Raw genomic sequence first — 11,802 nt, 5'->3', positions numbered from 1 at the left:
CGGGACCTGGATGCCCATATTGGCTCCCACATATTCTACGAAGATCTTTATCGGTCAGACCGCATAACAACATACGTTGTTCCCTTTGTCATCGGTATGTTACTTGCCCGAGATTCGATCGTCGGTATCTCGATACCTAGTTCAATCTCGTTACCGGCAAGTCTCTTTACTCGTTCCGTAATACATCATCCCGCAACTAACTCATTAGTCACAATGCTTGCAAGGCTTATAGTGATGTGCATTACCGAGTGGGCCCAGAGATACCTCTCCGACAATCGGAGTGACAAATCCTAATCTCGAAATACGCCAACCCAACAAGTACCTTTGGAGACACCTGTAGAGCACCTTTATAATCACCCAGTTACGTTGTGACGTTTGGTAGCACACAAAGTGTTCCTCCGGTAAACGGGAGTTGCATAATCTCATAGTCATAGGAACATGTATAAGTCATGAAGAAAGCAATAGCAACATACTAAACGATCGGGTGCTAAGCTAACGTAATGGGTCATGTCAATCACGTCATTCTCCTAATGAGGTGATCCCGTTAATCAAATGACAACTCATGTCTATGGCTAGGAAACATAACCATCTTTGATTAACGAGCTAGTCAAGTAGAGGCATACTAGTGACACTCTGTTTGTCTATGTATTCACACATGTATTATGTTTCCGGTTAATACAATTCTAGCATGAATAATAAACATTTATCATGATATAAGGAAATATATAATACTTTATTATTGCCTCTAGGGCATATTTCCTTCAGTCTCCCACTTGCACTAGAGTCAATAATCTAGTTCACATCGCCATGTGATTTAACATCAATAATTCACATCACCATGTGATTAACACCCATAGTTCACATCTCTATGTGACCAACACTCAAAGGGTTTACTAGAGTCAATAATCTAGTTCACATCGCTATGTGATTAACACCCAAAGAGTACTAAGGTGTGATCATGTTTTGATTGTGAGATAATTTTAGTCAACGGGTCTGTCACATTCAGATCCGTAAGTATTTTGCAAATTTCTATGTCTACAATGCTCTGCACGGAGCTACTCTAGCTAATTGCTCCCACTTTCAATATGTATCTAGACCGAGACTTAGAGTCATCTAGATTAGTGTCAAAACTTGCATCGACGTAACCCTTTACGATGAACCTTTTGTCACTTCCATAATCGAGAAACATATCCTTATTCCACTAAGGATAATTTTGACCGCTGTCCAGTGATCTACTCCTAGATCACTATTGTACTCCCTTGCCAAAATCAGTGTAGGGTATACAATAGATCTGGTACACAGCATGGCATACTTTATAGAACCTATGGCCAAGGCATAGGGAATGACTTTCATTCTCTTTCTATCTTCTGCCGTGGTCGGGCTTTGAGTCTTACTCAATTTCACACCTTGTAACACAGGCAAGAACTCTTTCTTTGACTGTTCTATTTTGAACTACTTCAAAATCTTGTTAAGGTATGTACTCATTGAAAAAACTTATCAAGCGTTTTGATCTATCTCTATAGATCTTGATGCTCAATATGTAAGCAGCTTCACCGAGGTCTATCTTTGAAAAACTCCTTTCAAACACTCCTTTATGCTTTGCAGAATAATTCTACATTATTTCTGATCAACAATATGTCATTCACATATACTTATCAGAAATGTTGTAGTGCTCCCACTCACTTTCTTGTAAATACAGGCTTCACCGCAAGTCTGTATAACACTATATTCTTTGATAAACTTATCAAAGTATATATTCCAACTCCGAGATGCTTGCACCAGTCCATAGATGGATCGGTGGAGCTTGCATATTTTGTTAGCACCTTTAGGATTGACAAAACCTTCTGGTTGCATCATATACAACTCTTCTTTAATAAATCCATTAAGGAATGTAGTTTTGTTTATCCATTTGCCATATTTCATAAAATGCGGCAATTGCTAACATGATTCAGACAGACTTAAGCATAGATACGAGTGAGAAACTCTCATCGTAGTCAACATCTTGAACTTGTCGAAAAACCTTTTTGCGACAATTCTAGCTTTGTAGATAGTGACACTACTATCAACATCCGTCTTCCTCTTGAAGATCCATTTATTCTCAATGACTCGCCGATCATGGGCAAGTCAATCAAAGTCCATACTTTGTTCTTGTACATGGATCTCATCTCAGATTTCATGGCCTCAAGCCATTTTGCGGAATCTGGGCTCATCATCGCTTCCTCATAGTTCGTAGGTTCGACATGGTCTAGTAACATAACCTCCAGAAGAGGATTACCGTACCACTCTGGTGCGGATCTTACTCTGCTTTACCTACGAGGTTTGGTAGTAACTTGATCTGAAGTTACATGATCATCATCATTAACTTCCTCACTAATTGGTGTAGGAGTCACAGGAACAGATTTCTGTGATGAACTACTTTCCAATAAGGGAGCAGGTACAGTTACCTCATCAAGTTCTACTTTCCTCCCACTCACATCTTTCGAGAGAAACTCCTTCTCTAGAAAGGATCCATACTAAGCAACGAATGTCTTGCCTTCGGATCTGTGATAGAAGGTGTACCCAACTGTCTCCTTTGGGTATCCTATGAAGATACATTTCTCCGATTTGGGTTTGAGCTTATCAGGATGAAACTTTTTCACATAAGCATCACAACCCCAAACTTTAAGAAACGACAACTTTGGTTTCTTGCCAAACCACAGTTCATAAGGCGTCGTCTCAACGGATTTTGATGGTGCCCTATTTAACGTGAATGTAGCTGTCTCTAATGCATAACCCCAAAACGATAGTGGTAAATTGGTAAGAGACATCATAGATTGCACTATATCCAATAAAGTACGGTTATGACGTTTCGGACACACCATTATGCTGTGGTGTTCCAGGTGGCGTGAGTAGTGAAACTATTTCACATTGTTTTAACTGAAGGCCAAACTCGTAACTAAGATACTCTTCTCCACGATCAAATCGTAGAAACTTTATTTTCTTGTTACGATGATTTTCGCTTCACTCTGAAATTATATGAACTTTTCAAATGTTTCAGACTTCTGTTTCATTAAGTAGATATACCCATATCTGCTCAAATCATCTGTGAAGGTCAGAAAATAATGATACCTGCTACGAGCCTCAATATTCATCGGACCACATACATCCGTATGTATGATTTAAAACAAATCTGTTGCTCTCTCCATAGTTCCGGAGAACGGCGTTTTAGTCATCTTGCCCATGAGGCACGGTTCGCAAGCATCAAGTGATTCATAATCAAGTGATTCCAAAATCCCATCAGTATGGAGTTTCTTCATGCGCTTTACACCAATATGACCTAAACGGTAGTGCCACAAATAAGTTGCACTATCATTATTAACTTTGCATCTTTTGGCTTCAATATTATGAATGTGTGTATCACTACGATCGAGATCCAACAAACCATTTTCGTTGGTGTGTATGACCATAGAAGGTTTTATTCATGTAAACAGAACAACAATTGTTCTCTAACTTAAATGAATAACCGTATTGCAATAAACATGATCAAATCATATTCATGCTCAACGCAAACACCAAATAACACTTATTTAGTTTCAACACTAATCCCGAAAGTATAGGGAGTGTGCGATGATGATCATATCAATCTTGGAACTACTTCCAACACACATCGTCACCTCGCCTTTTACTAGTCTCTGTTTATTCTGCAACTCCCGTTTTCGAGTTACTACTCTTTAGCAACTGAACCAGTATCAAATACTGAGGGGTTGCTATAAACACTAGTAAGTACACATCAATAACATGTATATCCAATATACCTTTGTTCACTTTGCCATCCTTCTTATCCACCAAATACTTGGGGCAGTTCCGCCTCCAGTGACCAGTTCCTTTGCAGTAGAAGCACTTAGTCTCAGGCTTAGGACCAGACTTAGGCTTCTTCACTTGAGCAGCAACTTGCTTGCCGTTCTACTTGAAGTTCCCCTTCTATCCCTTTGCCCTTTTCTTGAAACTAGTGGTCTTGTTAACCATCAACACTTGATGTTTTTCTTGATTTCTACCTTCGTCGATTTCAGCATCACGAAGAGCTTGGGAATTACTTTCGTCATCCCTTGCATACTATAGTTCATCACGAAGTTCTACTAACTTGGTGATGGTGACTAGAGAATTCTGTCAATCACTATTTTATCTGGAAGATTAACTCCCACTTGATTCAAGCGATTGTAGTACCCAGACAATCTGAGCACATGCTCACTAGTTGAGCGATTCTCCTCCATCTTTTAGCTATAGAACTTGTTGGAGACTTCATATCTCTCAACTCGGGTATTTGCTTGAAATATTAACTTCAACTCCTGGAACATCTCATATGGTCCATGACGTTCAAAACGTCTTTGAAGTCCCGATTCTAAGCCGTTAAGCATGGTGCACTAAACTATCAAGTAGTCATCATATTGAGCTAGCCAAACGTTCATAACGTCTGCATCTGCTCCTGCAATAGGTCTGTCACCTAGCGGTGCATCAAGGACATAATTTTTCTGTGCAGCAATGAGGATAATCCTCAGATCACGGATCCAATCCGCATCTTTGCTACTAACATCTTTCAACATAATTTTTCTCTAGGAACATATCAGAAATAAACAGGGAAGCAACAACGCGAGCTATTGATCTACAACATAATTTGCAAAATACTATCAGGACTAAGTTCATGATAAATTTAAGTTCAATTAATCATATTACTTAAGAACTCCCACTTAGATAGACATCCCTCTAATCATCTAAGTGATTACGTGATCCAAAGCAACTAAACCATGTCCGATTAACACGTGAGATGGAGTAGTTTCAATGGTGAACATCATTATGTTGATCATATCTACTATATGATTCATGCTCGAACTTTCGGTCTCTGTGTTCCGAGGCCATATCTGTATATGCTAGGCTCGTCAAGTTTAACCCGAGTATTCCGCGTGTGCAACTGTTTTGCACCCGTTGTATTTGAACGTAGAGCCTATCACACCCGATTAACACGTGGTGTCTCAGCACGAAGAACTTTTGCAACGGTGCATACTCAGGGAGAACACTTTTATCTTGAAATTTTAGTGAGAGATCATCTTATAATGCTACCGTCAATCAAAGCAAGATAAGATGCATAAAGGATTAACATCACATGCAATCATTATAAGTGATATGATATGGCCATCATCATCTTGTGCTTGTGATCTCCATCTCCGAAGCACCATGCTTGTGATCTCTATCTCCGAAGCACCGTGCTTGTGATCTCCATCTCCGAAGCACCGTCATGATCACCATCGTCACCGGCGCGACACCTTGATCTCCATCGTAGCATCGTTGTCGTCTCGCCAACTTATTACTTTTACGACTATCGCTACCGCTTAGTGATAAAGTAAAACTATTACATGGTGATTGCATCTCATACAATAAAGCGACAACCATATGGCTCCTGCCAGTTGCCGATAACTCGGTTACAAAACATGATCATCTCATACAACACATTATATCACATCATGTCTTGACCATATCACATCACAACATGCCCTGCAAAAACAAGTTAGACGTCCTCTACTTTGTTGTTGCAAGTTTTACGTGGCTGCTACGGGCTTAGCAAGAACCGTTCTTACCTACGCATCAAAACCACAACGATAGTTTGTCAAGTTGGTGCTGTTTTAACCTTCGCAAGGACCGGGCGTAGCCACACTCGGTTCAACTAAAGTGAGAGAGACAGACACCCGCCAGTCACCTTTAAGCAACGAGTGCTCCGAACGGTGAAACCAGTCTCGCGTAAGCGTACGCGTAATGTCGGTCCGGGCCGCTTCATCTCACAATACCGCTGAACCAAAGTATGACATGCTGGTAAGCAGTATGACTTATATCGCCCACAACTCACTTGTGTTCTACTCGTGCATAGCATCAACGCATAAAACCAGGCTCGGATGCCACTGTTGGGGAACGTAGTAATTTCAAAAAATTTCCTACGCACACGCAAGATCATGGTGATGCATAGCAACGAGAGGGGAGAGTGTTGTCCACGTACCCTCGTAGACCGACAGCGGAAGCGTTATCACAACGCGGTTGATGTAGTCGTACGTCTTCACGATCCGACCGATCAAGTACCGAACGCACGGCACCTCCGAGTTCTACACACGTTCAGCTCGATGACGTCCCTCGAACTCCGATCCAGCCGAGTGTTGAGGGAGAGTTTCGTCAGCACGACGGCGTGGTGACGATGATGATGTTCCACCGACGCAGGGCTTCGCCTAAGCTCCGCAACGGTATTATCGAGGTGTAATATGGTGGAGGGGGGCACCGCACACGGCTAAGAGATCTCAAGGATCAATTGTTGTGTCTATGGGGTGCCCCCCTGCCCCCGTATATAAAGGAGCAAGGAGGAGGCAGCCGGCCAAGGGAGAGGCGCGCCAAAGGGGGGAGTCCTACTCCCACCGGGAGTAGGACTCCTCCTTTCCTTGTGGGAGTAGGAGAAGGGAAGGGGGAAGGAGAAAGAAGGAAGGGGGCACCCCCCTCCCTAGTCCAATTCGGACTAGCCCATGGGGAGGGGTGCGGCCACCCTTTGGGGTCTTTCTCTCCTTTCCCGTATGGCCCATTAAGGCCCAATACGAATTCCCGTAACTCTCCGGTACTCCGAAAAATACCCGAATCACTCGGAACCTTTCCGAAGTCCGAATATAGTCGTCCAATATATCGATCTTTACGTCTCGGCCATTTCGAGACTCCTCGTCATGTCCCCGATCTCATCCGGGACTCCGAACTCCTTCGGTACATCAAAACTCAATAAAACTGTCATCGTAACGTTAAGCGTGCGGACCCTTCGGGTTCGAGAACTATGTAGACATGACCGAGACACCTCTCCGGTCAATAACCAATAGCGGGACCTGGATGCCCATATTGGCTCCCACATATTCTACGAAGATCTTTATCGGTCAGACCGCATAACAACATACGTTGTTCCCTTTGTCATCGGTATGTTACTTGCCCGAGATTCGATCGTCGGTATCTCGATACCTAGTTCAATCTCGTTACCGGCAAGTCTCTTTACTCGTTCCGTAATACATCATCCCGCAACTAACTCATTAGTCACAATGCTTGCAAGGCTTATAGTGATGTGCATTACCGAGTGGGCCCAGAGATACCTCTCCGACAATCGGAGTGACAAATCCTAATCTCGAAATACGCCAACCCAACAAGTACCTTTGGAGACACCTGTAGAGCACCTTTATAATCACCCAGTTACGTTGTGACGTTTGGTAGCACACAAAGTGTTCCTCCGGTAAACGGGAGTTGCATAATCTCATAGTCATAGGAACATGTATAAGTCATGAAGAAAGCAATAGCAACATACTAAACGATCGGGTGCTAAGCTAACGTAATGGGTCATGTCAATCACGTCATTCTCCTAATGAGGTGATCCCGTTAATCAAATGACAACTCATGTCTATGGCTAGGAAACATAACCATCTTTGATTAACGAGCTAGTCAAGTAGAGGCATACTAGTGACACTTTGTTTGTCTATGTATTCACACATGTATTATGTTTCCGGTTAATACAATTCTAGCATGAATAATAAACATTTATCATGATATAAGGAAATATATAATACTTTATTATTGCCTCTAGGGCATATTTCCTTCAGTCGGTGGAGCAACATGGGGCCCACGAGGGTGGAGGGTGCGCCTGGGGGGGGGGGGGGTAGGCGCGCCCCCTACCTTGTGGCTTCCTGGTTGATGTCTTGACGTAGGGTCCAAGTCCTCTAGATCACGTTCGTTCTGAAAATCACGTTCCCAAAGGTTTCATTCCGTTTGGACTCCGTTTAATATTCTTTTTCTGCGAAACTCTGAAATAGGCAAAAAACAGCAATTCTGAGCTGGGCCTCCGGTTAATAGGTTAGTCCCAAAAATAATATAAAAGTGTATAATAAAGCCCAATAATGTCCAAAACAGAATATAATATAGCATGGAGCAATAAAAAATTATAGATATGTTGGAGATGTATCACGCCTGCTGATACCTTGCCGCCCGCAGTGCAGCTTCGCGGCGGCGTTCCTCCCCCAGCACGAGGTCCATCCCCCGCATGGCGTCCTGCTGCGTTTCATCAAACGCCAGGACCTGTGTGGAGCGATGCTTGACCTCATGAGGGAGGACCGCTTCTGCTCCATAGACGAGGAAGAACTGGGTCTCGCCCGTTGGCTTGGTGGCGGTGGTGTGGATGGACCGCAACACGGACTGGAGCTCATCATACCAGCCCCTGCCGCAGGCCTCGAGCTTCTTCTTGAAGGTCCTGGTCTTGAGGCCCCTCAGGACCTCTGCGTTGGCGCATTCGGCCTGTCCATTGCTCCGGGGGTGCGCCACCGAAGCGTAGCAGATCTGCGTTCCAAGGTTAGCACAATATGTCCTGAAGAGATTACTAGTGAACTGGGAGTCGTTATCAGTGATGATGCGGTTGGGGACCCCGAAACGGCTCACGAGACCCTTGGTGAACTTGACCGCAGAGCCAGCTGGGATGGTGCGGACGGCTTCTACCTCCGCCCACTTGGTGAACTTGTCGATGGCGACGTAGAGGTAGCGGTAGCCCCCGGGCGCTCGAGGGAACGGGCCCAAGATATCCAGCCCCCAGACCGCGAACGGCCATGTGAGTGGGATGGTCTGGAGGCCCTGAGCCGGCTGATGAATCTGCTTGGCGTGGAACTGGCAGGCCTCGCATGACTTCACCAGTTCAGTCACGTCGTTGAGTGTCGTGGGCCAGTAGAATCCACTGCGAAACGCCTTGCCGATGAGGGTTTGTGATGACGAGTGGTGCCCGCAGTCCCGGCCGTGTATGCCGGCCAGCAGCTCTCTTCCTTGCTCCCTGGAGATGCAACATAGGGAAACGTCATTTGGCCGCTTCCTGTATAACTCACCGTCATGGATGCAATATGCCGTGGCTTGTCGGTCCACACACTCCATGTCTTCCTCCTCTTCCGGCAGTGTCCCTTGCGTCAGGTATTCCTTGAATTCCTTGATCCAACATCTCTCCTGAGGTTCGAGCGCCAAGAGCAAGCGCGCTCCCGAGGCCGGGCCGCAGGCCGGGGCTCCTGAGGCAGGTGGTTGAGGGAGCTCCTCGCGAGGCAGCGCTGTTCTTGAGAGCGGTGGCGTTGTTGATGGCTTGAAGAGCCGCTCCTCAAAGACGCCAGGCTCTTGGGGTAGCCGCTTGGATGCTCTTCTCGCGATGTCGTCAGCTTCCTTGTTGGTGCCACGGGGCACATGCTGTAACTCCAGACCCGAGAACTGCTTCTCCATCTTGCGCACCTCCGCGAGGTATGCCTCCATGTGCTCGTCCTTTGGATCATAAACCTTGTTGGAGAAGTTGTCGAGGAGCTGCGAATCGCCCTTGATGGTGAGACGCCTCACCCCCAGGGCCACCGCAGCCCTGAGGCCAGCTATGAGGCCTTCGTACTCTGCTATGTTGTTGGAGACCTTCTCGCCCTGCTGGAAGCAGAGCTGCACGACGTAGTAGAGCTTGTCCTGGGTGGACGAGATGAGCACCGCTCTAGCCCCCGCGCCCTGGCGTGAGAATGCGCCGTTGAAGTACATGACCCAGCCATCCGGTGCTTCGCTTCCCGGAGATAGGGATTGGTCCTCACCTGCTTCGAGTTCTGGTGCGTCGGTCCATTCAGCCACAAAGTCTGCGAGCGTGGCCCCCTTGATGACCCTGGTTGTGCTGAACTCCAAGTCGAACGCTTGCAGCTCGATGTTCCATTCAGCGACTCGCCCGGCAGCATTGGGGCTCCTGAGCACTCTTTCCAGTGGGTAAGCCGAGACGACCTTGATGGGGTGACCCTGGAAGTAGTGGCGTAGCTTGCGCGAGGCCACCAGGAGCGCGAGCAGGATCTTCTGAGGCATGGGGTACCGTGCCCTCGCATCCCGCAGCATTGTGCTGATGAAGTACACCGGGTGCTCGACGAGGGCGGGAGAGCTGACGAAGTCTTCGGCTTTCGGGAGCTGAGGTGTCTCTGCGAGGGCTTTGGCTTCAGGGGCATGGTGGTCCACTGAAGCAGCTGCTGCTTCAGGAGCTTCGCCTTGGTGTCGCGCCGCTTCGCCCGGCCTGGTGGTTCCCCCTGGCGGGTCCTTGATCTGGCGCTCTTCTCTGAGGGCCACCAGCGCTGCGCTGGCGGAGTGGGGTGTGGCAGACAGGTAGAGCATCAAGGGCTAGAGGGGTCGAGGCGCCACCATCACTGGCGGGCTGGTCAGGTATCTCTTGAGGTCTTGAAACGCTTGGTCGGCTTCCGGAGTCCACTCGAATGGGCCCTTTTTCTTCATCAGCTTGAAGAACGGTAGGGCACGCTCTCCCAGCTTGGAGATAAAGCGGCCCAACGCAGTCACATGACCAGTAAGCTTCTGCATCTCCTTGAGGGTCTGTGGCGGGCTCATCTCTTCGATTGCCTTGACCTTCTCTGGGTTCGCCTCGATCCCTCTGTGGGATACGAGGAAACCCAGCAGCTTGCCGGAAGGGACACCAAACACGCACTTCTCCGGGTTGAGCCGTAAGTTCACCTGGCGTAGGCTTGCAAAAGTCTCCTCCAGATCTTGGATCAAGGTTCTCGCCTCCCGAGACTTCACCACGATGTCGTCGACGTAGGCCTCCGCGTTTCTCCCGAGTTGCCACCCTAAGGCAATGTGCATCAGCCGCTGAAAGGTCGCGCCCGCGTTGCGCAGTCCGAAAGGCATGCAAGTATAGCAGTACACCCCACATGGGGTCAGGAAGGCGGTCTTCTCCACATCTTCTACCGCCATCTTGATCTGGTGGTAGCCCGAGAACGCATCTAGGAAGCACAGCAAATCACACTATGCGGTAGTGTCGATGATCTGGTCGATGCGTGGAAGCGGGAACGGATCTTGGGGGCAGGCTTTGTTGAGGTTGGTGAAGTCGACACACATGCGCTCCTTCCCGCCTTTCTTCGGCACAACAACGGGGTTTGCCAGCCACTCAGGGTACCGAACTTCGCGAATGGCACCCGCCGCCTCTAGCTTGCGGGTTTCTTGGACGATGAAGGCCTGCTTCTCCGTGGACTGTCGTCTCGCCCGCTGCTTCATAGGGCGTACATTGGGGCACACCCTTAAGTGATGCTGAATCACCTCTCTCGGGACCCCCACCAGCTGCTTGGGTTCCCATGCGAATATCTCCTTGTTTGCACGCAAGAACTTCACCAACGCTTCCTCTTGGTCAGGGTCGAGGTCGGCACCTATGGTAAAGGTGGCTCCTGAGGACCCGTCCTCATCGATGGGCACCTGCTTGGTTTCTGCCTTGTCTTGGGTGAACATCTGCTTCCTTTTGGTTGGTGCGGCTCCCTTGGCCTCGGAGGCGCCTGCGCAGGCGGGCCGCGCCACCGCGGCGGTCTTCAAAGCAAGCTTGAGCGCCAGCTGAGCCTCCTTGGTGTCCCCCTCGACGGTGAGGACGCCCTTGCTCCCAGGCATCTTCTAAGCCGGATGGGTTGCTGCCATAAACTGGGCCAGAGCTGGGTACCCGAGGATGGCGTTGTACGGGAGGCCGATGCGGGCGATGTCGAAGTCGACCAGCTTGGTGCGGTAATTGTCACGTGTGCCGAAGGTGACAGGAAGGCAGATCTGCCCCAGGGAGTGGGCCGTGTCGCCGCCAACTCCTGAGAAGGGCTTGCTGAGGCGGAGCCGCTCGAGTGGTACGTGAAGGAGGCCGAAGGCTTCCACAGAGAGCACGTTGAGGCCGGCGCCGCCATCGATGAGGGTCTTGGTGACGGCCACTTTGCAAATGGTGGGAGTGCAAAGCATTGGGAGCATACCCGAGCT

Source organism: Triticum aestivum, chromosome 5D (assembly GCF_018294505.1).
Source record: "Triticum aestivum cultivar Chinese Spring chromosome 5D, IWGSC CS RefSeq v2.1, whole genome shotgun sequence".
Classification (NCBI taxonomy): domain Eukaryota; kingdom Viridiplantae; phylum Streptophyta; class Magnoliopsida; order Poales; family Poaceae; genus Triticum; species Triticum aestivum.
The sequence above is the reverse complement of the archived record's forward strand: the minus strand, read 5'-3'. Positions refer to the sequence as shown.